This window comes from Ranitomeya variabilis, chromosome 1 (genome assembly GCF_051348905.1).
Source record: "Ranitomeya variabilis isolate aRanVar5 chromosome 1, aRanVar5.hap1, whole genome shotgun sequence".
Classification (NCBI taxonomy): Eukaryota; Metazoa; Chordata; class Amphibia; order Anura; family Dendrobatidae; genus Ranitomeya; species Ranitomeya variabilis.
Window position 1 is genome coordinate 415454400 of NC_135232.1, and position 25827 is coordinate 415480226.

Consider the following 25827-nt stretch of genomic DNA (forward strand, 5'->3'; position numbering starts at 1 on the left):
AGCTCTTCCCGGTACCTTTCCAGTCCTGATCTGCCATCTTGTGACTGCAACTTCTGACTGACCGGAAGTCCTCACAGTCACAACTCAATGTAAGTCTATGAGAGCCTCGTTCTGACCCTTATAGACTTACATCGAGAAGTGACCTCTAGCTTGCCCAGCAAACACTAGAGCGATCTGCAGGTCACAACCTGAAGAAGTCAGACTGGAGTGGCGCTGAGAACAGAAGAAGATGGCGGCTGGTAAATATATTATTAGGGGCAGAGAACTTACATTAGTGACACCACTGCAGCGATAAAATGCTTCAGTGGTGCTTTAAACTTACTGAAGAGTAAAGTGTAATACGTCTTTAGCAGAATGGACACAGATGGATTAAAAGCAGGCAAAACCGAGAGGGAGGATTTAATTTAGGGCAAGCCAATAGTAAAAACAAGTCATGATGGGAAATTAGGGAAAATGAAAATTTGGCACCTATAGTGCTGGCAGAATGCAGAGTAACCACCCACTAAATACCAGTGAGATTCAAGTGATCAAATTTTGGCATATCTTAGTGAATTCTATGATCGGCAGGGGAGAATCAAACCTCTACACTGCCTGCCACTGACATTTCAAGGTAATGCCCAGACAACACAATGTGCAGGGGTACTGCAGCACCACTTTATTCAAGTGAATAGGACTAATCTACAATCGCTGTCAAAAGGTGGTCACACATTTTGTTTTCAAAGAGTTTGTAACCATGGATACCTAAGCTACTGCAATACCCTGCACATTGGGTGAGAGACAGGTTATCAGAAAAAATATACAACATTTCTAATTGGAGGTATTTGCTTAGATTTTTTATTACACCTAGTACATATTGGGATAGGATCTTGGAGATGGGAATAGCCCTTTACATCAAAAGGGATTTACAGGCAAGGACATTGCTGCATTTAAGATTGTCCCTAAATCAACCATTTATTTAAACATCAAGAACTTCAAAGGAAGAGGTTCAACTGTGGTAAAGAAGGCTTTAGAGCAATCAGGAAAGTCCAGGAAGGATAAGGGCAGACTCCAAATGAGGATTCAGCTAGGGGATGCGTTCAGCACCAGTGCAGAGCTTTCTCAGGAATGGTAGCACGCATGTTTCAATGCACCTGCAAGCACAGTGAAGCAAAGGCTTTTGGAAGCTGGGCTGGTGTCAAGAGAGACAGCAAAGAAGCCACATCACTCCAAGAAAATGTCAACAGTGTAAATATCGAGTCCTTACATGAACTTGATCCATTTGCTAATAAAAATATAAAAACGTATGAAATGCTTAGGACTGTACTTCAGTAACCATAGAATCAGCAGGCTGAAAGATGTACATGCACTGAAGCAGGAAGAGGTGTGAAAACCAACATTTTTATCAGTCTCAAAACGATGTCCTACAATGTACAGTCCCCTGCACAGGAGATGGGCGTTGCTGTGCAGGGAAATGTGGTGAAGGGCCAAAGCGCTGAAGCAGCACTGCATCAACTTCTGTCACAAGCTCAATGAAGGCTCCAGCCGTCAGACAACCATCAGACATATAGTGATGGCACATACTAGTGATATGTCGGAACTTTAGGAAACTGGAGGAAGCCTGTTTCTCATGTTTTACCCCTTCCACGCTTCTGGACTTCTGCAAAAAGTATCTAAATGCCCTTCAGGATGCGTTCAGACATCCGCGCAAATCGGCCCAAGATCTGACCGCAATGGAAGGACTGGCCGTGGGTCTCCTGATCCAAGTGTGACAGCTTCATGGAAATATATGCACCAGTCATGGTCGGGTCAGGAGACCCTGCAGCCAGTCCGTGCATTGCGGTCAGATCTCGGACCGATTAGCGGGGATGTCTGAAGCTGCCCTTATGCAGTATCCTCCATTCTCAGCGATAGCTCTATAATTCTATTCCTCTTTAAAGGTCTAGCTGTCTAGTGACTGACAATGCCGGTCTATATATTATTCAGTGTGGTCACATACATTATTTATTGGCTATGTATGTGTATGGTCGGCAAGGTGCGCCATGTAGTGGTTGTAGGCTTGATAGAATACTGGGTCCATCATTTGGCAGATAACAAGAGCTCACAGTTTGAGAACCTGAAATGTAGAAGATCCTACCCATAGAGTTTGGCAGAGTCGTATGAATCTCTTTTTTGTAAGCATAAGACCTTCTGGTCAAATCATATATGAATTAAGAGTTGAGGAAAAAGATTCCCAAATCCCTGGTCCAGCTGTCACATTGGTGGTCCCTGATGACTAGAACTGCACCATAAAAGTCTAGAATCACTCTGGGAGATTTACGAAGCTAAGTCTGCTACAATTCTGGATCAATTTGCACCAAAATCTGTGTTCCATGACTTGTACTATATTATGTGTTCTAGACAGAAAAGCGGTGCGGCCCAACATGAAACACTGTGCTCCAGTAAAAAACACCAACAGTTTGGGCAGATGTCCAAAGCCAAGTAAGAAGCTGATACACTGTGTAAACGCTGACAAGACAGACTAAAGAAGCGCCAGATTGCTCAGTCAGAATGAACCCCTTTGGAAAAACACTAATGCCCATTTTGTGATTTTTTTTTTCTCAATACATACAATTTTCAGTGTGTAAAACAGGGGGCAGGTCACTGAAGACCCCCACAGGCCGCCCCGGAGCACGAGCATATCATTAACTGAAAATAAAGAATAAACAACAACCACAAGACAGATTTCATCAACCAAGGTATCATTTTACTCAGTATAACAGCGCCGACCTGACACTGTCTGCAGGTTACTGTGCACAATCCTGCTGACAGGTTCCCTTTAAGAAAAAATGAATGTGTAAATTCAGCAGGCTTCTGTTTTCACCGCTCATTAGGCCTTATATGATAATATCACATATCGTCAGCAGTTATTCAATCACAGCATAACACTTTACAAAATTACTGTGGTTGGTAATGAATGCTTGGAATTTGACTGCAATAATAGTTGAACAACCACCTAATATACAGCCTTTAGTGTATTATTTTTAGCAATATCTTTACATGGCCAGTCTGATCCTCCGTTACTGAGAAATAGTGATGATCGAATAGCTTTGGATAACTCCTTACCCGAATAGCTATAGCACTTCCCAAATAGCTGCATAGGGAACCCTGATACCTGGAGCGCCCCCGATAATCAGCTGTTCTGGTGCCACAGCTCCATGTGTCGCGGCTGTGTGACATTCACAACACATGCATGGAGAGCCTGTTTGTTGTGCTATCCATGCTGATTATCGGGAGCTCTCCAGGTATCCAAATTCCCTATGCAGCTATTCGGGAAGTGCTATAGCTATTCGGATAAGGAGTTATCCGAAGCGATTCGATCATCCCTACTGAGAAATCATCTTTAGAACTGATATGCAATTCCGAAGCCTCTGTCACTCCAGCTCTATTTCCCAACCTTTACAACTACCACCTGCTTGACCATCACCTCCTGTGAGGCACGTCACCTAGGGCTTCTTCCCGCCCTGCACACACAGAGGGTCCGTGTAACACATGGCCCTCCTCTTACTCTGTAGGACGCCACCTACATTACACACACAATACACTCATTTGAATTGACTTTCTGTAACGATAATTCGAATAGAAACATATTAATAAGTCAGGTACTACTTTAGGAGAAAACCATAAGTCATTGTTTTGTTTTTTTTTACTGGACTTTTCCTTTAACCTCATGCTGAGCAAAGGTAAAGCTATACTTTAGAACAGCAATTAAACAAATGTGACCTCAAGGAACAGATAGCTGTTCAGAGTAATTGCAAGTTATGCGGTTCTCGTGACACTGGTGCAGCCAACCTGCTAACACTGCTGAGGAAAGTAGCAAAGAACAAATGTTGCCTTTACAGTTCAAGAGATAAACAATGAGATCAAGGTTCCATCATTGCTCACAGGGAATTTGTCAGCAGCTTTCTTCTACACCACTTAGGAGCAGCAAACGTAGAAACAGAGACCCTGATTCCAGTGATGTGTCACTTACTGCACAGGCTATTCTGATCAAATCAGTTTTTAGAATTGCAATGGTTAGAGAAGTTTTGCTATTTTTTTGTGTTTACAAGAAAATCAAGTAGGAAACACTGATGGGAAACACTGACCAATTACTGATGAAATTCGCATCAAAAATACTGAAATACTGATGAGAATAGGTGCATTCTTTGCATATGAGAAAAATCCCTGACGTCTGAATGAGGTCTTACAGAGGACATCGACGTTCAAAGCATTTTGGTCTTTGTTAAGATTTCAGGGAGAACATGTCTTCAAGTTTAACCAATAAAAGTGTCCATCTGCAATTAGAGAATCCTCCTTCTCAGTTGTAGGGAAGACTCGGGCACAGACACAACCTTCTAAACATAGCACGCTTGATTCGGTAATAGGCTTTAATGCCATATGTCTTTACCTCACACTAGGATGACACTTGGCAAATGGGATATGAAGGTGGCTTTATTAACAGCAGCCTGTTAACCATTGAGAGGTTGGCCGCCTGTATTAGGCCATTAAAGGGTTAAAGTGAAGGCCTGGAGAAACATTTCTGGTGTCACAAAGTTAATTAGGTGTTTAATCTGTTCTATGTGATAATAATATGGCGATAACACCTTCTTCAGGAGTCCTGCAGGAGCTGTGCCCTCCACCTTATGTTTGACTGATGATCACTCAGTAATTACTGTCAGCCCTACAATCTCTTGTCTCTGTGTGCCAACATCCTTATCACTAATATACTCTAGATAAACACTTCAGGAACTACTTCCAGCCTCTGTTTACTGAGCAAACAACTAACTTCATGAAATAATTATTAAAGTCTTGGAAAACAAGGGGAATGAAGAGTGTATTGGTTCAGGATACTTCACTGTGTGCACACAGGGCATCTCATGTCATACTTCACTAGGATGTGTGCACACAGGGCATCTCATGTCATAGTTCACTGAGCCGTGTGCACACAGGGTATCTCATGTCAGGATATTTCACTAGGTTGTGTGCACACAGGGCATCTCATGTCAGGATACTTCACTAGGCCATGTGCACACAGGGTATCTCATGTCAGGATACTTCACTAGGCCATGTGCACACAGGGTATCTCATGTCAGGATGTCTCACTAGGCCATGTGCACACAGGGTATCTCATGTCAGGATACTTCACTAGGCCATGTGCACACAGGGTATCTCATGTCAGGATGTCTCACTAGGCCATGTGCACACAGGGTATCTCATGTCAGGATATTTCACTAGGTTGTGTGCACACAGGGCATCTCATGTCAGGATACTTCACTAGGCCATGTGCACACAGGGTATCTCATGTCAGGATGTCTCACTAGGCCATGTGCACACAGGGTATCTCATGTCAGGATACTTCACTAGGCCATGTGCACACAGGGTATCTCATGTCAGGATGTCTCACTAGGCCATGTGCACACAGGGTATCTCATGTCAGGATATTTCACTAGGTTGTGTGCACACAGGGCATCTCATGTCAGGATACTTCACTAGGCCATGTGCACACAGGGTATCTCATGTCAGGATACTTCACTAGGCCATGTGCACACAGGGTATCTCATGTCAGGATGTCTCACTAGGTTGTGTGCACACAGGGCATCTAATGTCAGGATATCTCACTAGGTTGTGTGCACACAAGGCATCTCATGTCAGGATATTTCACTAGGTTGTGTGCACACAGGGCATCTCATGTCAGGATACTTCACTAGGCCGTGTGCACACAGGGCATCTCATGTCAGGATACTTCACTAGGCTGTGTGCACACAGGACATCACATGTCAGGATACTTCACTAGGCCATGTGCACACAGGGCATCTCATGTCAGGATACTTCACTACGTTGTGTGCACACAGGGCATCTCATGTCAGGATATTTCACTACGTTGTGTGCACACAGGGCATCTCATGTCAGGATACTTCACTAGGCCGTGTGCACACAGGACATCTCATGTCAGGATACTTCACTAGGCCATGTGCACACTGGGCATCTCATGTCAGGATATCTCACTAGGCCATGTGCACACAGGACATCTCATGTCAGGATATTTCACTAAACCGGGTTCCCACAGCGCATCTCACATACATCACTCTGTACCAGCTGATGCCACAAATAAAGATGTCGGAAGACACAGCTACAAACGTTAGAGCCAATTTACACAAGTGCATTGGAGACATAGTTTCTCATCCTTATATTGACAAGTCTCCTATGTATGCCTATGGGGAATGGCCAGGAAAAACAAGGAGGAAAAAGTTAACACAATATGGTTTTATCCAAGGGATGGGGGTGTTAAGTAAGGCTATGCTAACCTGATTTGGTTGGGTATACACAACATTTCCATCACTTATACATCCAGCTACTGCAGGTCCAATGGGCCATCAGAACGAGAATACACATATAAGGGCTCATACTCACTTGCGAGCAAAACGGACGATTGCAATCCGATAAAACAATCGGACTGCACTCGGACCAATGATAGTCAATGGGTGACATCTAATTTGCGATTTTTTTTCTCAGCCGAAATTGGACTGAGAAAAAAAATCGCAGCATGCTGCGTGGGAATTTTTGAGAATATTTTCTCATGCTAGAGTTCATATGAGGTTATGCCAGCAGGGGGCGAAGCATCGCAAGTCTAGGTAGCTACGTTCCCCTGCTTTCCATTCATTCCCAGCTTTTACAGTCAGGAACACAGCTGTATTAGCAGGCTCCTGGTTGTAAAATTATTTAACCCCTTCAGATGGATTTATAATGGATTAATGATTAATAATGGAGAGGTGTCTTATTGACACCTCTCCATTATTAACCAGGCTTAATGTCACCTTCAATTGGCAAGGTGACATTAACCCTTTATTACCCCATATCCCACCACTACAGGGGAATGGGAAGAGAGAGGCTAAGTGCTGGAAAAGGTGCATCTTACAGATGTGCCTTTTCTGGGGTGGCTGGGGGCAGATGTTTTTAGCCAGGGAGGGGCAATTACCATGGTCCCTCTCTAGGCTATTAATATCTGCCCTCAGTCACTGGCTTTCCCACTCTGGCGGAGAAAATTGTGCGGGAGCCCACGCCAGTTTTTTCCATGATTTAACCCTGACAAAGCGGTTGCGAAACGTGCGTTGGAGTGGTGTGTGCGGGGGTTGCGGCACGTCATTTTGGTTGGTACACACGACTAGCTTTTTTATCTCTAACTTATTTAATTTCTTCCTCTGGCCCTTATATATTTTTTTATGGATATATTTTTTCAGGATATATGTATATATATTATCCACTATTATACCTATGAATTAAATGCACTGATTCATGCTTTAATAGATTCATCTTTTAACCATATTTTCATTATTGATTTTTTCAGCACTATGCACTTTTAAATTAATGTATATCCATTTATTATTTTTTATATTTCATATAATATATTTAGAGGTCACCTTTAAATTAATGTATATCCACTTTTAAATTAATGTATATCCATTTATTATTCTTTATATTTCATATAATATATTCAGTGGCCACCATATATATTTGATATATATTTTTTATTTGTTTAATAATTAACAATCACTTTCACCTCTCTAATATTAATATATAAATTTCACAGTATCATATATATATTTTTGCTCAGTATTACTTTCTGCACAGTACTATTTGCATTTTTATTTTGGTTTTTCAATTGCACTTTTGAGATTGGATTTTGTTTTTATATGGAATACTGAATGTATTTGGCTACCAATATATACCTTTATTGCACTATTGCCATTGCACTTTATTATATTATTATTTTTTTTGCACAGTAATATATATTTTTTGCACAGTATTATTTGCCTTTTTTCTTTGGTTATATTTATCATTGTACTTTAAAGATGGGATTTTGTTTTTATATGGAATACTAAATGTATTTGGCTGCCAATATATACCTTTATTGCACTATTGTCATTTGCATTTTATCTTAATATGAAATATTAAGTGGATTTTGCTGTCAATTGTTTTTTCTACTCCTTTCTATTTTTTCATTCCAGTCATGTGAGATTAATTATATTTTATTAATTTTTACAATTATTAAATTCTTTAATATATATATATATATATATATATATATATTTTATAAAGAATTTTCTCTATATATATTTTTTTTTATATTTTTTACCAATTAAACTGACATGCCCCGCCCCCACATACAGAATTTATTCAATTGTTATTAATTTTATTATTTTTAATAAAATATTGCTTTTTAATTTATGTATTGTGTCATATCTCCTTTTATGTTAATAAAATATTATGATTTAATTGAATGATTAATTTATTTAGTAAATATTTTTTGGGGTGTATAACCCCTTTAATGGGCCCGATACGAAAGGTGCGTTTCATACTAAATGTCTATCTAATTAATAATGTTACCCCTTTTCTATTGTACTTCAATTAAAAAGCTCTCTTCTGCTCCTTCTGTACGCCAAATTACTGTTTTTTATTTTGTTTTTTTTGTATTTTTTACTTCCAATGATGTTTTGTGCGAGTATTCCAGCATGCACTGGGTATTCTCAAACAAGACGTCATCAGGGGGCCGAAGCTGCAGTAGCAATGGGTCATTAGTGGAGTCTGTTTCAGGGGCGAGGCTAGCCCTGCTCTACTGAGCATGTGCGCGTTGTCAATTCCGACACATGCTCAGTATGTGCTGACTGCGCTGTATTCCTTAGAATACACACTGATATTGTAACCCGTCTACAGTGCAGTGATGAGCAGGCAAGAGAAAGCATTGTCAGTTCACACTGTGAACAGGGCATACAGGGAGAACAGACACCAGGACAGCCCCCGAAATGGACGTCACTGCCCTGAAACAGGACGGCATCAGTAACTGCCGTTTCGTGGCTGGGCTCTGTTCTCCATGCTTGAGAGGGAATAGTAGGGAATATAAAGCACCACTCAAGCATTTCTTTTCAGCACTGGAGTGGTGCTACTCATCTAAGGTCCCTGACCCTGGTCTCATACTTACCTGCTGCCGTCTACACCTTTTATCAGTGCCGTTCCAGTCCCACAACTTCTGACTGACCGGAAGTCAGAAGTAACAGTCACAAGCCCTCAATGTACCTCTACGAGAGACAGAACAAGGCTTTCACTGAAAAGTGACCTCGATCCGGAAGATCACAACCTGCCGAAGAGCAGCTACAGCGGCGGTGGTAGGAGGTGAAGACAGCGGCAGGTAAGTATAGGACTATGATCAGGGACCTTAGATTAGTGGCACCACTCCAGCGCTGCAATGGAACTGCTGGAGTGGTGCTTTAATGTACATTAGAAAAGTGATTGGATCATCACATAAACAGATAGGCGTTCAGTATGAGGATCACTTTGGTTTCGACAACCACTTTACAAGAAGTGAGCTGATGATCACTGCTGAATTATCTGCTCTATATTTTATAATAGAAGTCAATGGGAAGGTTACTTCAGCGCTGCATGGAGTCAGTTAAAAAAAAGACCAGAAGATGCCAGTGTAAAAAAAAAGAATGCCACAAAAATGCTGGAGTAACACTCTAAAAAACATTGAAAAAGTGCTCATTAAACGACAACAAAAGCGCTAAAGATGCTCCAGAACTAATGGTAAAGAAGCACTCTGGCAATTGGATTGGTCCCCCTTACCATAGTTATGTACACAGTACATGTATTAAAATACGGATTACTGCCTTCATCAGGTTCTCTTCTGCGACACATGACTACATATAATGTTGTCAGGATAAATCTCAGAGAGCCTTGATATATGTCTCACAGGCTCATATTAGGAACATTAGCAGAGGAACTTCCAGTCCACACAAAGGATGCCGTGAGAACCAGCTAATCCGACATGTAACCACATGGTGCTGAAGAGAACCAGAATGGAGGGAAGATGGCGATCGGTAAGCATTATCATACACTCACTGTGTACCCCTACGGGTTAGGCTACTTTCACACTAGCGTTAACTGCAATACGTCGCAAATGCGTCGTTTTTGCGAAACGCCGCATCCAGCAAAAGTTTTTGCTGGATACGTTGTTTCGTCATAGAGTAACATTAGCGACGCATTTGCGACGCATTTCCAAACGGTGAATGCGTTTGGCGGCGTTTGGGCGTATGGTAGCGGTCCGTCGGGAGAAAAAAACGTTACATGTAACGTTTTTTGCTCCCGACGGTCCGCTTTTTCCGACCGCGCATGCGCAGTCGGAACTCCGCCCCCACCTCCCCGCACTTCCCCGCACATCACAATGGGGCAGCGGATGCGTGGGAAATATGCATCCGCTGCCCCCGTTGTGCGGCGGAGACCACACTAGCGTCGGGAACGTCGGCCCGACGCGCAGCGACGGGTTGTTCCCGACGCTAGTGTGAAAGTAGCCTTAGGGGGCAGTAAGACGCAGGGACCCACCATGGCCACCCGCAGGGATTCACCCTTATTAAGTGGCCAAGAGATGAGACTGACACATTTTGGTTTTCTAGTCAGTGAGCACCATGTCACAAGGCAAAAGTGATAGATATATGGCTCGCTGAACAAAATATTGAGATTTTGGGTCTATGGCAGGAAAACTCCCCTGACCTTAATCCCATTGATAATCTGCGGCCAACCTTTCTTGCCATCAGTCAGGATTTGGCCCAGAAGCTGTGAAGTCGGAGTCGGAATAAAATGCTGTACAGTACTGGAGAGTCGGAGTCAGGGAAATTGAGTGTTGGAAAATAAGGGACAACACAGTAAATATTGAGCCTTTGTATAAACTTGGTGCATTAGAATTGTACTTCAGTAACCAGAGAGACATATGCTGAAAAGATCCAAATACACTAAAGTATCAAACTGCAAGGGTGTGTGCCCACGATGAGGAAGTCCGAGCCACAGCGTCCCGACGGTGCAGCACAGCGGATGAGATTTCTAGAGCTCCCATGCCCACAGACGCCCTCGGCTCACCCGCAGAGACGGACATGCGCCACGTCTTTCAGATCTGCAGCATGTCAATATCTCTTGTGGAGACGTGAGTCTGCACCACAGGAATGTCACCAATACAATGTATAGGACGTGGTGAATCCGCACGTTTCAGTGATCACATGCGGATTCACCTGCGTCCAATAGACGGCAGCGGTTGGATGGAGCGAACATACATTGTGTCCATAGCGCTGCCACTTCTGGATCGTGGGAACGTACTTTGTGAAAATCAAAATATGTGTCAGTCTCACAACTTGTGCCCATGCCTGCAGATGTAAGACTGTGCACATGGCGCGTTAGTCTATGGTCTGTGGCTCCGTCAAGGCTCATGTCTGTAGGACAGGACTTGGGCGCATGCGTGCATTGGCTGTAATGGGCAGACGCGGGCACTATTTATGCCCATATACACATATTTATGGGGGGCTCAATGACAAAGGCGTTTTGGAGCCCACTCCAAATAGGCAGATACAGCCGAAATGTCAGTCTGACAAAGCACACAGCGACCCCACCGGCATCACCGCAGCCAATGGCCCCCAGTACTCCAGGGCGGCAGCCATAACCCCCGACAGAGCCGCAATGTGAACACAGCCCTGGGAGAAGAGGATTTGTTCCTGCAGGGGTCTATACAAGCCACAGAGATGCAGACCCCACACACTGCAGACCCCACACACTGCAGAATGCAGCACCGTGCAGGCAGAGACCGGCTGCAGCGCCGCTATGTGTAGGCAACAGGCTGGAAAGTGCCCCAGTATAGCCCACTGCACAGCCCATGGCGGGCACAAGTCCCCGGGGCACCCTGCCAGGCCCCTGGTTATGTCAGGGAGTGCGGTGGTAGGGGGCACAGAGGCCAGCCACGTTAACCCCTTCCAACCCACACATACAGTACTGGGATGACCGGCAGCAGCAGCACATCCCCAGTATCATCCGGCCTCTCCCTCCACATTCCCCGCCGCATCCTCAGCAGCACATAACTGTACACAGCCCCAGCATGGCCACCTGTAGATGTCAGCGCTCCGGTCCTGCCGCCGCCGCCGTCACCACATAGCACCGGAGCCCGGAGATCTCAGACAGGGGCCGCTTGCGGTCCACGCTCCGTGACGTCACCTCGCTGGCAGCGCTCTGACGTCATGGGCAGTGGGGGCCTGCCGGCTGGAGCGGGGGGAGCCGGAGATGCGGTGGGCTGCGGCGGGGAACAATGGCTGGAAGGGGAGGAGAAGCCGTCTGCTCGGGAGGCGGGGGCAGCTGCGGCTTGTGGCTCTGCTGGAGGAAGCGGCCACGGACACTTGTAGAGATCGGACAACAAGGCATCCTGGGGATTATAGGGGTCCTCCATGCTGTAAGCCCTCATCACATCTGATTATAGGGGTCCTCCATGCTGTAAGCCCTCATCACATCTGATTATAGGGGTCCTCCATGGTGTAAGCCCTCATCACATCTGATTATAGGGGTCCTCCATGGTGTAAGCCCTCATCACATCTGATTATAGGGGTCCTTCATGCTGTAAGCCCTCATCACATCTGATTATAGGGGTCCTCCATGCTGTAAGCCCTCATCACATCTGATTATAGGGGTCCTCCATGCTGTAAGCCCTAATCACATCTGATTATAGGGGTCCTCCATGCTGTAAGCCCTAATCACATCTGATTATAGGGGTCCTCCATGCTGTAAGCCCTAATCACATCTGATTATAGGGTCCTCCATGCTGTAAGCCCTCATCACATCTGATTATAGGGGTCCTCCATGCTGTAAGCCCTAATCACATCTGATTATAGGGGTCCTCCATGCTGTAAGCCCTCATCACATCTGATTATAGGGTCCTCCATGCTGTAAGCCCTCATCACATCTGATTATAGGGTCCTCCATGCTGTAAGCCCTCATCACATCTGATTATAGGGGTCCTCCATGCTGTAAGCCCTAATCACATCTGATTATAGGGGTCCTCCATCGTGTAAGCCCTCATCACATCTGATTATTGGGGTCCTCCAGCAGGAAAGCGCATCACCTGTCCATGGTGTAAGCCCTAATCACATCCGATTATTGAGGTCCTCCATCGTGTAATCCCTAATCACATCTGATTATTGAGGTCCCCCATTGTGTAAGCCCTAATCACATCTGATTATTGGGGTCCTCTATGGTGTAAGCCCTAATCACATCTGATTATTGGGGTCCTCTATGGTGTAAGCCCTAATCACATCTGATTATTGGGGTCCTCCATCGTGTAAGCCCTAATCACATCTGATTAGGGTCCTCCAGCAGGAAGGTGTATCACGTCTCCACGGTGTAAGCCATCATCACATCTGATTAAATGAGTAGTCCATAAAAAAAAAGTATCACCTATTCATGGTGCAAGTTGTGGTCACTTCTGATTAAAGGGGCTTTCCGACTTCCTCATTGGGCCAAGGAAGGTCAGATTGCATGGATTAGTAAAAGACAGTAAAAGTCCGCTACGTCATCACAAGTCATTGTTTGACAAGGCATTACTGGGAAAGGGAGCATTGCGAGCATTGGAAGGCTGCGGAGGACACCGGAAGGTGAGAATATCACGATTTTTTATTTTTTGTTATTATTTTTAACAATGGTTAAACAACGTGTGCACATATCCTCAACGGATCCGTCAATCCGTCCGGATTGTGACTGATTGTAAAAAACAGAAGTGTGAAAGAGGCCTAACATGGTGTGCACCAGAGGAGGAAAGTAGCACACTAAGGTCTAGAGTAACAAACCGAAGACACACGTGTGTGTCCTAATGGGCTTTAAAAGGCCTAGGGAGATGATTTCACATGCCGGGCAACCTGCAAAGCCTGATGTGGAGCAGAACACAGGGCATTGGACCGAGGCAAAGGGAGCAGAACCAGGGACAGGTGTGTAACCTGCTCACTGATTGGCTGCCACATTGTTGACGTGATGTCAATGCTACAGCTAATGTGTGACGGCAGTACTGCGTTGCTTCCCATCTCCCACCATGCTGATACACTGACTTACTCACAACTCCAGGCCATGCTGTGAGCTCTGCCCTCTGCCTGCTCCATGCTGTAAACCACATGTCCTCCGCTTGCTGGGTGCATACTTCCTGACTGTATGCTTAGAGCAGCACCTGGTACTTATGACATCACCACCAATGGGAGCAACATTCTCTCTCAGTCTGTGTTCAACTACTGAGTTGCCAGGTTGTTGTCCTGTTTCTGCTCTTGTGTCTGCCACCCTGAGGCTGTATACCCAGGTCTGTACCTGTCTAGTTTAGGACACCCTGGGGGCTGTATACCCAGGTCTGTAACTGCATCTTACCAGTCTTGTTTCTGCTACCTTGGGGGCTGTATACCCAGGTCTGAATCCTGCACTAGTACCTGTGTCTAGACTAAAGGTACCTTCACATTAAACGACTTTGCAGCGATAACGATAGCGATCCGTGACGTTGCAGCGTCCTGGATAGCGATATCGTTGTGTTTGACACGCAGCAGCGATCTGGATCCTGCTGTGATATCGCTGGTCGTTGCTGAAAGTTCAGAACTTTATTTGGTCGTCAGATCGGCGTGTATCGTTGTGTTTGACAGCAAAAGCAACGATGCCAGCGATGTTTTACAATGGTAACCAGGGTAAATATCGGGTTACTAAGCGCAGGGCCGTGCTTAGTAACCCGATGCTTACCCTGGTTACCATTGTAAAAGTAAAAAAAAAAACAGTACATACTCACCCTCTGATGTCTGTCACGTCCCCCGGCGTCCGCGCTGCTGCTCAGAGCTTCCTGCACTGAATGTGTCAGTGCCGGCCGAAAGCAAAGCACAGCGGTGACGTCACCGCTGTACCCTGCTACTGCCGGCGCTTACACAGTGCAGGGAAGCGGACGCCGGGGGACGCGAATGTAAGTATGTAGTGTTTGTTTTTTTACATTTACACTGGTAACCAGGGTAAACATAGGATTACTAAGCGCGGCCCTGTGCTTAGCAACCCGATGTTTACCCTGGTTACCCGGGGACTTCGGCATCGTTGGTCGCTGGAGAGCGGTCTGTGTGACAGCTCTCCAGCGACCACACAACGACGAAACAGCGACGCTGCAGCGATCGGCATCGTTGTCGATATCGCTGCAGCGTCGCTTAGTGTGAAGGTACCTTAAGTCCTATTCCTGAACCTGTTTTTATCCTAGTCTGGAGCTTTTCCTACCCTGCTGTGTCTATCCTTATTCCTACCCCTTAAACTCACCTTATCTGAACCAGCACCTATCTCTATTCCGGTGTCTCTAGACAACGTTAGTGCCCTTGGTGTACACTTGTTGCTTTATAGTAAGTACTTGTCTGAATCTGGTCCTGTCTGCCTCTGCTCTGCTCTTGCTCCGCATCTGCTGCTCTGCTCCCATTCCGCATCTGCAGCTCTGCTCCCGTTTTATATTTGCGGCTATGCTCCCTTTCTGCATCTGCGGCTATGTTCCCATTCCGCATCTGCGGCTCCTTGTCTGTCCAGTCTGAACTGGGTCTTATCTGTACCCTTATTCGCCTCGTATCTGCCTTTGTCCCAGTCCTTCCTGAAACTGTTCCTAGTCTGAACTAGGTCTTACCCATCCCTATCTTCCAGTCATACCTGCCTGTGTCTCAGTCCTTCCCGGAACGGTTCCTGTCCATCCAGTCTGAACTGGTTCCTACCCGTCCCTGTATACCAGTCGTACCTGCCGGTGTCCCTGTCCTTCCCAAAACAGTTCCTGCTTGTCCAGTCTGCACTGGGTCCTACCTGTCCCCATAGCCCACTCGTACCTGCCAGTGTCCCAGTCCTTCCCGAAACAGTTGGTGCCCCTCCAGTCTGAACTGTGCATGCCTGCCTGAGTGTCAGCTGTGCCCACCTGGCTGCCAGAGTGTTAGCCGTGCCCGCCTGCCTGCCAGAGTGTCAGCCGTGCCAGCCTGTACATCACCCATACCGACCAGTACTTGCCAGTCTATGCGTCAGCTATCTACAGTACTCGAATGCACCTGTGGTGACAGTATCCTGTCACCCTGTGAGGTCAGCTGCTACTGCCAGACACCGCCTGACCTCACCACTAGAGGCTTCAGTGAACACCAAGATAGTTGCTTATTCACGCTCCTCCAGGGTAAGTCTAGTTTGAGGTACAGTGGGGCCACAGTCCTCGTGCCATTCAGTCTGGGTGTGAACATTACAGAGGGGAAAGTAGGCACCTTGTCTTGATTTGAATCACTGCACGGAGCTGCACTGTACTGGATTCTCCAGCATTGATTTTTGAACAGAACTTCACTTTTATTTGTAATTCTTCATAAAAAGTGATAAACTGGCAAACCACTGATTACCCTAAGGAACAAACCGACTTGTTTCGACTAGAATGTTAAGTCCTTCTCAGTCCCTGGCTTACTGGAGGTAAGCTTCCAGGTAAATGACACGCAAACAAAGTATTGTGTGATCATATACAGGGGAAGCTCAGGAGCGCGTCTGACTCTCTGGGCTTTACCCCTCCTTTATAAAGAAAAAGAGTTATGCATTTACAGACATGCGCACAAGCGCTCATTATTTCACATTCTCTTACAAAGCTTATCTATACTGTGAAATTTACAACCTCTAGTATGTAGGTAAAAGGCTATAATAACAGAAGGAATGCGTGCATAAAAAGGAAATGTCAACTTGCTCAAGTTTCTTGCTGATAAGCCAGACGTCTCAAGAGAAAGATACAATGGATTCTTTCAGTCTAATCTCTACAATTCCCCCCTTTGACATATTCCTTTTATTTATTACCATAGGGCCAAAGACAAAGCCTTTATTTTTGGTATTACACATACACACACTTATATTATTAATAAGAGAATCAAATCTAGTATTAATTCTTCTATCGCAAATTATTTTCTTCTTTAGCAGTATACTAAAATATAAAAACAAAAATTAGTACAGTAATATTAATTAGAATCACTAGAGGATAACATAAGAAGGAAGAAAAAAAAAACTTTATACTCTTGCATCGATTACACAAAGTTTATCTGTGCATACTGAGATACCCTTGAGCACAATCTGGAATAGTACGTATATGACTATTATAAGCTGATTCTGTACAGCTATACTAGTGTTTAGTATATCCAATATATCCCAAATCTGATCATCTAGATAATCCGTGGCTCTAACTAATTTATCCCACATCTGTGTTAACATTATTAACATCAATATCATGAGTTTTGTACTGCTTTTTTGCAGTGGCTTGCATGTATCCATGATGCCTTTCCTTCAAGCTTGACTGATGTAGGTGTTGTCAACAGGACTTGGAAGGGTCCGTCAAATCTTGGTTCAAGAGCCTTTCTGGTGTGTCTTTTTACATAGACTTGATCACCTGGTTCCAACTTGTGACTTCCTTCAATGTTGTCAGGATCTGGAAGGGAAGCAAAAACTTGTGCATGCACCTTAGTTAATTGTTTCTGAAGATTTTGCACATAAGAAGTCAATGACTCAATATTTAACACAAGTTGTTGTGGAAAATAACATCCTAAATTGGCAGTCCTGCCAAACAAAATTTCATATGGAGACAGTTTAGTCTTACCCCTTGGGGTATTGCGTATTGAGTAAAGGGCCAGTGGAAGGCATTCTGTCCAAGGCTTTCCTGTTTCAGCCATGGCTTTCTGTATTTTTAATTTTAAAGTTCCATTCATGCGTTCCACCTTACCGGAACTTTGAGGATGGTATGGAGTGTGTAACTGACTTTCAACACCCAACATTTTCAGTACATTTTGAAATATTTCTCCAGTGAAATGAGTACCCCTATCTGACTCGATCACTTCAGGGAGACCGTAACGGGGTATCAGTTCGGCAACTAGCTTTACAGCAGTGTTTTTAGCTGAAGCCTTCCGAACTGGATAGGCCTCTGGCCACCCTGAGAACATGTCCACACACACCAACACATACTCATACCCATTACTTTTTGGCAGCTGGATAAAGTCTATTTGTAATCGCTGAAACGGATAGAGAGGTCGGACGTGGTGCTTCATAGGGGTCTTTGTCGTCTGTCCGGGATTATGTGCCAGGCATATAACGCATGCAGCACAATAGTCTCTTGCGTAGTTGCCAAAACCTGGAGCCAACCAGACTTGCTTTGCCAGTAGTGTCATTGCATTTGCAGACACATGAGTAGGGTGGTGCAGTCCACCAACTACAATCGGGTACCAGGCTCTAGGTAGACATATTAGTCCATCTTTCTTCCAAATTCCTGCTTGTTCTTCTGCCCCTTCCTTTTTCCACCTGTCCCTCTCCTCTTCTCCTGCATCTTCCTGTGCTTGTCTCAGTCTATCTTCAGTATTTTCTGTGGGGTTTACAGTATGAACCTGCTGTAAGGGTTTGACCGCTGCTGCCTTGGCTGCTTTATCAGCCCTATCATTTCCCCTAGATTCCCTAGTGTCGAGTCTCACATGTGCAGCTACCTTAATTACTGCTACTTCTTTTGTTTCTTGTGCAGCCTCTAAGATCTGTTTGATCAGAGAAGCATGTTTTACAGGTTGGCCTGACGCTGTCATGTAACCTCTAGCTCTCCAGATTACTCCAAAGTCAAACACAATACCATGTGCATACCTAGAATCAGTGTATATATTAGCTGTCTGATTCTCAGCTATTTTTAGCGCTTCAATCAATGCTGTTAGTTCTGCTTCTTGTGCAGACTGTTTCGGTGGAAGAGGTTCTGCTTTGAGAGTTTCAGATTCTGACACAACTGCATACCCTGTATGGAAATTACCTGTGTCATCTGCAAACCTACTACCGTCTATAAACAGCTCTAAATCTGGATTTTGAAGTGGTGTTTCGGATACATTGGGTAAGCCTACCGTTTCTTGTAAAATGAGCTCTGTACAATCATGTGTATCTGTAGGGAAAAAATTTGCGTGTGGATCAGTGTCCTTATTCCCCCCTTCAGACTCGAGAGGTAGCAGTGTAGCTAAATTGAGAGTCTGAAGCCTTACAAATGTGATAGTAGAGGGGAGCAGCAAAGAACACTGTAGCCGCAAATGTCTGGCCATGGAAATGTGTTTTGGTTGGACCTGGTTTAATATCCCATAAACATCATGTGTAGTTTGAACTGTGAGTGGATACTCTAGGACAATTTCTGATGCTTTGTCCAACAATAGTGAGACAGCAACAACTACACGTACACAGGTTGGCGCTGCTCTAGCTACGGGATCTAACCTTGCTGAAAGATATGCAATTGGTCTTTGTTTCCCTGCATGCTTCTGGGTAAGAACTCCTGTAGCATGAGAATCAACTTCTGCAGCCATAAGCTGAAATGATTTTGTGTAGTCTGGTAGCCCTAACGCTGGAGCTGAAACAAGGGCATCTTTTAATTGTTGGAACGAAATCTGACCTTCTTTTGTCAACAAATAAGGTTCACTTTTTACACAGTCATACAGTGGTTGCATTAGTTGACTGGCATGTATAATCCATTGTCTACAATGAGACACTATTCCTAAAAATGCTCGTAGCTGTTTATGATTTCTAGGCTCATTCATCTGTCTTATTGCTTCAGTTCTTTGAGGTGTAAGATGCTTTTTACCTTGAGAAATGCAATGACCTAGAAAGACCACTTTGGTCTGACAAACTTGTAGCTTTTGTCTATTCACTTTACACCCTTCTTTTTCTAGAAAACATAGTAAACTCACAGTGGACCTTTCTGCAGTTTCTAGATCTGGGCAGCAAAGTAGTAGGTCATCCACATACTGCAAAATTACTACCTGTGATTCAGGTTCAAACCTTTGAAGAACTGTTTGTAGGGCATTTGAATAAAGAGTAGGGGAGTGTATCATTCCCTGTGGAAGGCGTGTCCACGCCAACTGTTTGCCCTTAAATGTAAATGCAAACAAATGCCAACTGTCTTGGTGTAAAGGAACCGAGAAAAATGCATTTGAAAGATCTATTACAGTAAACACTTGAGAACTGGCTGGTATCTGTGATAGTAACGTATGAGGATTGGGTACAACTGGGGTGATTGGATCTAGAACTTTGTTTATTTCTCTTAGATCATGTACCATACGATATTTGGGCATAGAACTCTTATCAAGAGTTCTCTTCTTGACTGGATACAGAGGAGTGTTAGCAGGTGATTGTATCTCTACCAAAACTCCTTTCTCTCTATATTCCTCTATCTGTTTTGTAATTGCTAGTTCCTGCTGGGCACTCACAGGGTATTGTCTGAGCTGTGGGAGAACAGTTGCTGGTTGCACAGATAGTTTTACAGGAGCTATATGCAATAGTCCTACATCAGTATCTCCCTGTGCCCACAGTGTTTCTGGGATCATTGAGAGGTCTAGATCTGTGGTGTACTCTTTTTCTTCAGTATAATCCTCAAAAGCCTGAATTCTGACATATTGTTCTAATGTTTCTGCATCATCAGGGATAGTCAGCATAACTGTGCCATCTTCCCTAAAATTGATGTTAGCTTCTAATTTCTTTAGGACATCAGTTCCTAACAAACATGTTGGGGCACCTCTGGCATACAAAAATCTGGATGCAAAACATTTAGGTCCTAATGAGACCTCTAGGGGCACAGTATATGGCAGTGTTCGAAATAACCCTCAGCAAAAGTTGTTTGTTCTGAAATATCTTCCGGATTCGGAAGAAAATCTTGATTCAAAATTGAGGAAGTTGCACCTGTATCTATCAAAAATGGAATCTCTCTCCCCCCCCACATTCACCTGTATCATAGGTCTTCTAGCTGGTAGGAAAGTTTATAACACATCGAGTCAATCTGAATCTGGTATGGGACCATCTATGATGGTAGATTTCTGCTGGTTGTCCGTTTGGGGAGGGTTATTTCTGGGAACAAATTTGCCTGACTTTATATCTGCCAACTTCTTCCTGCACTCTCTTTGGAAATGACCTGGCTTTTTACAGTAGTGGCAAGGAAAATTGTGTCTCACTCTTCCTCCTGTATTAGCTTGTGCTATTCTAACAGGCTTACGATTCTCTCTCATATCCATGGCTATTCCTAAACATCGTTGTTTCACAATATTTGGTTGTTCAATTGTTCTCCAATCTGGAGTAGAGGATTTAAATTTTTCTCTGATTTTTGGATCTAGCCCCTCTATTAATTGTTTTGTAAAAAGTCTCCTTACTGAAGCATCAGTCAAATCCAATCCTTCATCCCTAAAGGTATTTTCTAGTTCTTGACTATATTCTTCAATACTTTGCCCAAATTTCTGCATAATCACACCTGTAGACCCCCTTTCCCTCTGTTTTCCTCTCATGAAAATTATTAATGCCTCTGTGAACTGGGTACCTGATGCTTCTGTCTGTAAGGCACCCCCTTCTGCCACTGGTCTATTGGGCTGTAGGTGTGTCAATAATTCCTGAAAAAGTCCGGGGGACATTTTCATTCTACATAATTCTTCCCCGTCCGCCCAGACCCCAGCATGAGTCTGCATGATTTGTTGTATATACTGCGCAAACCTTATGGGGTATTGAGTGGGATCAGGCGCATTATGTAGGAGGGACATACCCTTGGCAGGGGACCAAGGAAAGTATTGTCTGGTCTGATGATATCTGGTGTTCATTACCCCGTCAGCACCAGCTTCTCTAAAAGGTCTTGGTACTACCCTAACAGGGGCAAGTACAGCGCCATATCTAGGTGTACCACAGGCTAGGCAATCATTTCTCCAATCTGGATTTTGTTGTCCACAGTGTGAACATTCCCATCCTCCTACCCCACCAAGATTGGGATACAAGGCTGGAAATTGTTTTCCTCCTTCTGCTCTTCCAGATGGTACAAATGATTGGGCTTTTGGATCTAGGTAAGGTGGCGGGATTATGTCACAACTTTTTCCCTTCCCCATGATCCATTTGGAAGTGTCTGGATCGTACTTCCAATTCTCCTCTTTAGCTGTTTTTGAGACCTCTATCATACAGTGTATGATTTCTTCCCACCCATTGTCTTTGATAATTCCACCTCGTTCTTTACCCAGTCTTTCCCATTCTGTACTGAACATAAGTGCTTCTGAAATTCCCAATTTTTCTCTTACCCTCCTAATCTGCCTTCTGACTGTCTTTCCACATCTTTCCTGTATGATATCTGCTGCTTCCACTTGTCCTAAGACAGTTTTGGTCTGTTTATTTCCCATTTTTCTTTTCAATATTAGCTATGACTACCCTAGGTGACGTTTGGACAACCACTTCCTCTGTTGGTGGCGTCTCGTTGCCTTCTCTCCTAGGGAGCTAAAATATTGAAGGGCTGATCTGCTCCATTCTTTCTAATGTGCAGAATAAACTTGATTCCTACAATGCACGCAAACAGGATCAGCAACACCAAACAGATCACAAAACTCTCAGTCTCAGATATCATACTTGTCCCAGGCTCATGATTCCGCGTCCTGGGCTCATTCTATCAAACCTTATCCAGAAATGAAGGAGGTTAAGCACTTAATTGAGAGTCAAGCATGGGCGGAGGTCTCCCAGAAGGACGCAACAACATGACCCAGTTAGGCTGACTTTCGTGTATAAGGCTTATACCCCAACTATTTCGGCTTATTTTTCTACGCACTTTTGCTCTTCTTTCACAACATACCACAACCTTCACACTGTTCACACACTGCCAGGGACAGGACTCATAAGTCTATACAATATGGTAACCCGAGTTTTATAGGTATCTACTCACTACTAGACTAACCCAGCGTGACACGGCTCATAGAGATCTTTCAGATAATACAGGGCAGATAAAAGAGAACTAATAATGTCTCTTACCTGGCCAGGTTTTTCAGTTCATTTGCCGTCCATTATCCCAGATCTCCGTTGTCCGTATCCGCAGGTAAATCTCGAGCAAATACTCTTATCTCAGGTCCCTGTTCGATGCGCCAAAGAAATGTTAAGTCCTTCTCAGTCCCTGGCTTACTGGAGGTAAGCTTCCAGGTAAATGACACGCAAACAAAGTATTGTGTGATCATATACAGGGGAAGCTCAGGAGCGCGTCTGACTCTCTGGGCTTTACCCCTCCTTTATAAAGAAAAAGAGTTATGCATTTACAGACATGCGCACAAGCGCTCATTATTTCACATTCTCTTACAAAGCTTATCTATACTGTGAAATTTACAACCTCTAGTATGTAGGTAAAAGGCTATAATAACAGAAGGAATGCGTGCATAAAAAGGAAATGTCAACTTGCTCAAGTTTCTTGCTGATAAGCCAGACGTCTCAAGAGAAAGATACAATGGATTCTTTCAGTCTAATCTCTACAAGAACATCTTAATCATTGGAGACCATGATCAACGCTGGAGAATACTTTCCTATTTTTTCCAACAACTTCAATGGTCATGCATTGTTTCTCTAAAAAAAACAAAGCAACTCATTACAGCATACCTTGTGCATGTTGCCTGTTAATGTCAAAGTGCAGTAAATGCAATATGTGTGTTTGCCATTGAGACTTAAAGCGAACCTGACACCGGGTTTGGCCGATATAGGATGTGGCCACCGCCTTTCAGGACTTATCTACAGTATTCCATAATGCTGTATATCTGCCCCTGATCTGACCTGCAAGATAAGAAAAATATGTTTTATTATACTTACCTGCGGGGTGGTCCGGTCTGATGGGTGTCGCAGGTCTGGGTCCAGCGCCTCCCATCGTCTTGCGATGACACCCTCCTGCTTGCTTCATGGCTCACGGGCACGCGCTCCTGTGCATGCGTACTTATCTGTCCTGTTGAAGACAGAGCAAAATACTGCAGTGCACAGGCAGCGGGAAAGGTCAGAGAGGCCCGGCACCTGCGCACTGCAGTACTTTACTCTGCCCTCAACAGGACAGATACTGTAATTACGCCTGCGCCGGAGCGCAATGCCGGGGAGCCTGTGAAGCAAGCAGGAAGGTGGCATCGCAACAAGATGGAAGACGCCAAACCTGCGACACCCCTCATACCGGACTGCCCAGCAGGTGATTATAATAAAACTTTTTCTTATCTTTCAGTTCGGCTCTGGTGACAGGTTCATTTTAACACTCTAAAGGCTGAGTCACACATAACGATATTGTTGCAACGTCACGCTTTTGGTGATGTAGCAACGCTCCCGCTAACGATCTCGTTATGTGTGACAGCGACCAACGATCAGGCCCCTGCTGGGAGATCGTTGGTCGTTGGGGAATGATCAGGACCATTTTTTGGTCGCTGATCACCCGCTGTCATCGCTGGATCTGCGTGTGTGACGCCGATCCAGCGATGTGTTTACTTGTAACCAGGGTAAATATCGGGTTACTAAGCGCAGGGCCACGCTTAGTAACCCGATATTTACCCTGTTTACCATTGTAAAAGTTAAAAAAAAAAACAGTACATACTCACATTCTGATGTCTGTCATGTCCCCCACCGGCGTCCACAGGGTTAAAACTGCTTTCGGCAAGAGCGCTGCTAATGCACGCGCTGCTGCCGAGAGCTTCCCTGCACTGACTGTGTCAGCGCCGGCCGTAAAGCAGAGCACAGCGGTGACGTCACCGCTGTTACTGCCGGCGCTGACACATTCAGTGCAGGGAAGCTCTCGGCAGCAGCGCGTGCATTAGCAGCGCTCTTGCCGAAAGCAGTTTTAACCCTGTGGACGCCGGCGGGGGACATGACAGACATCAGAATGTGAGTATGTAGTGTTTTGGGTTTTTTTACTTTTACAATGGTAACCAGGGTAAATATCAGGTTAATAAGCGCGGCCCTGCACTTTGTAACCCGATGTTTACCCTGGTTACCCGGGTGCTGCAGGGGGACTTTGGCATCGTTGAAGACAGTTTCAACGATGCCGAAGTCGTTCCCCTGATCGTTGGTCGCTAGAAAGAGCTGTCTGTGTGACAGCTCCCCAGCGACCACACAAAGACTTACCAACGATCACGGCCAGGTCGTATCGCTGGTCGTGATCGTTGGTAAGTCATTTAGTGTGACTCCAGCTTTACTCTTTACTCAATGAGTTGGGGGAGAAGAATGGTGTTTCTGGATATGTGGATTGTTTGGTATACATGTTTTCTTCACTTTGTGAAGTGTCATTTACCTCTTGCAGATATACCAGCATCTCAGTGTCAGAAATGGGCATTCACCACTTGGTGGTATGACAAAACATCTGTTTAGTTTTCTTGTATGGTCAAGAGGTATATGAAATGAATAACATTCAACTGGCCAATAGCCTAAACAAAATGTGAGGCTAGTTAACGTGTAAAAACGGTACAAAAATCATCCCTATTTGGGAGAAGATGCTTGACCTGCTCGTGTTTATACAAACATGGTGCAAAAGTGGCTTTTTCAGGAGGGGAGTGTCAACAGCTTTGTTCTTTGCTAATTGAACAAGCAAACGCTTTTTCACAAGCCGTACTAAAAGTATTTGTGGGCTGTTTTGAAATGGAAGAAGCAATGACTAAACAATTACAATAGCTTTTTATCAAGCAACTCAAAAATTATCCCATTTTTAAAAGAACAAGAATAGGTTAGTTGTTTTCAAAATGAAGCAGCAATGGCTTGTCAATAAGCGTGCAAATAAAACTATCCCTATTTTGGGAGTAGCTTCATACTAGTGTACCCTGAATTGAGTATACTTCCCAGGAACAGTGCTGTTTAGCTACATAACATATTGGACAAGTGCAGGAGATATGTGTGGGCTTCTTGCGGTCGCATAGTAGAAATTTAAGCCAGGGCAGCCATGGAAATGTCTGGCAGTGTACAGCCAACAATGAGGCTATGTGCACACGTTGCGGATTGGTGTGCGGATTTTTCCGCACAGTTTTTGCAAAATCCGCAGGTAAACCGCACTGCGGCTTACCCACAGATTTCCAGCGTTTTTTGTGCGGATTCCACCTGCGGTTTTACACCTGCGGATTCCTATTGAGGAGCAGGTGTAAACTGCTGCGGAATCCGCACAAAGAATTGACATGCTGCGGAATATAAATCGCTGCGTTTCTGCGCACTTTTTTCTGTAGCATGTGTACTGCAGATTTTATTTTCCATATGTTT

General features: G+C 44.5%; 1 protein-coding gene and 1 long non-coding RNA gene across 5 annotated transcripts in view; one reads left to right on the forward strand and one right to left on the reverse strand.

The window, feature by feature from the left end:
• MPDZ (multiple PDZ domain crumbs cell polarity complex component) overlaps positions 1-12025 on the reverse strand; it is a 204599-nt gene extending 192574 nt beyond the window's left edge. For all 4 annotated transcript variants that reach the window (XM_077249224.1, XM_077249221.1, XM_077249220.1 and 1 more), the window contains exon 1: positions 11914-12025. The gene's annotated coding sequence lies outside the window, so the exon portion shown is untranslated. The remainder of the gene's footprint in view (positions 1-11913) is intronic.
• A 105-nt stretch (positions 12026-12130) lies between these two features.
• Positions 12131-25827, forward strand: part of LOC143762790 (uncharacterized) — a 55327-nt gene continuing 41630 nt past the window's right edge. The window contains exon 1 of the long non-coding RNA XR_013212276.1: positions 12131-12253. This is a non-coding gene — a long non-coding RNA (uncharacterized LOC143762790). The remainder of the gene's footprint in view (positions 12254-25827) is intronic.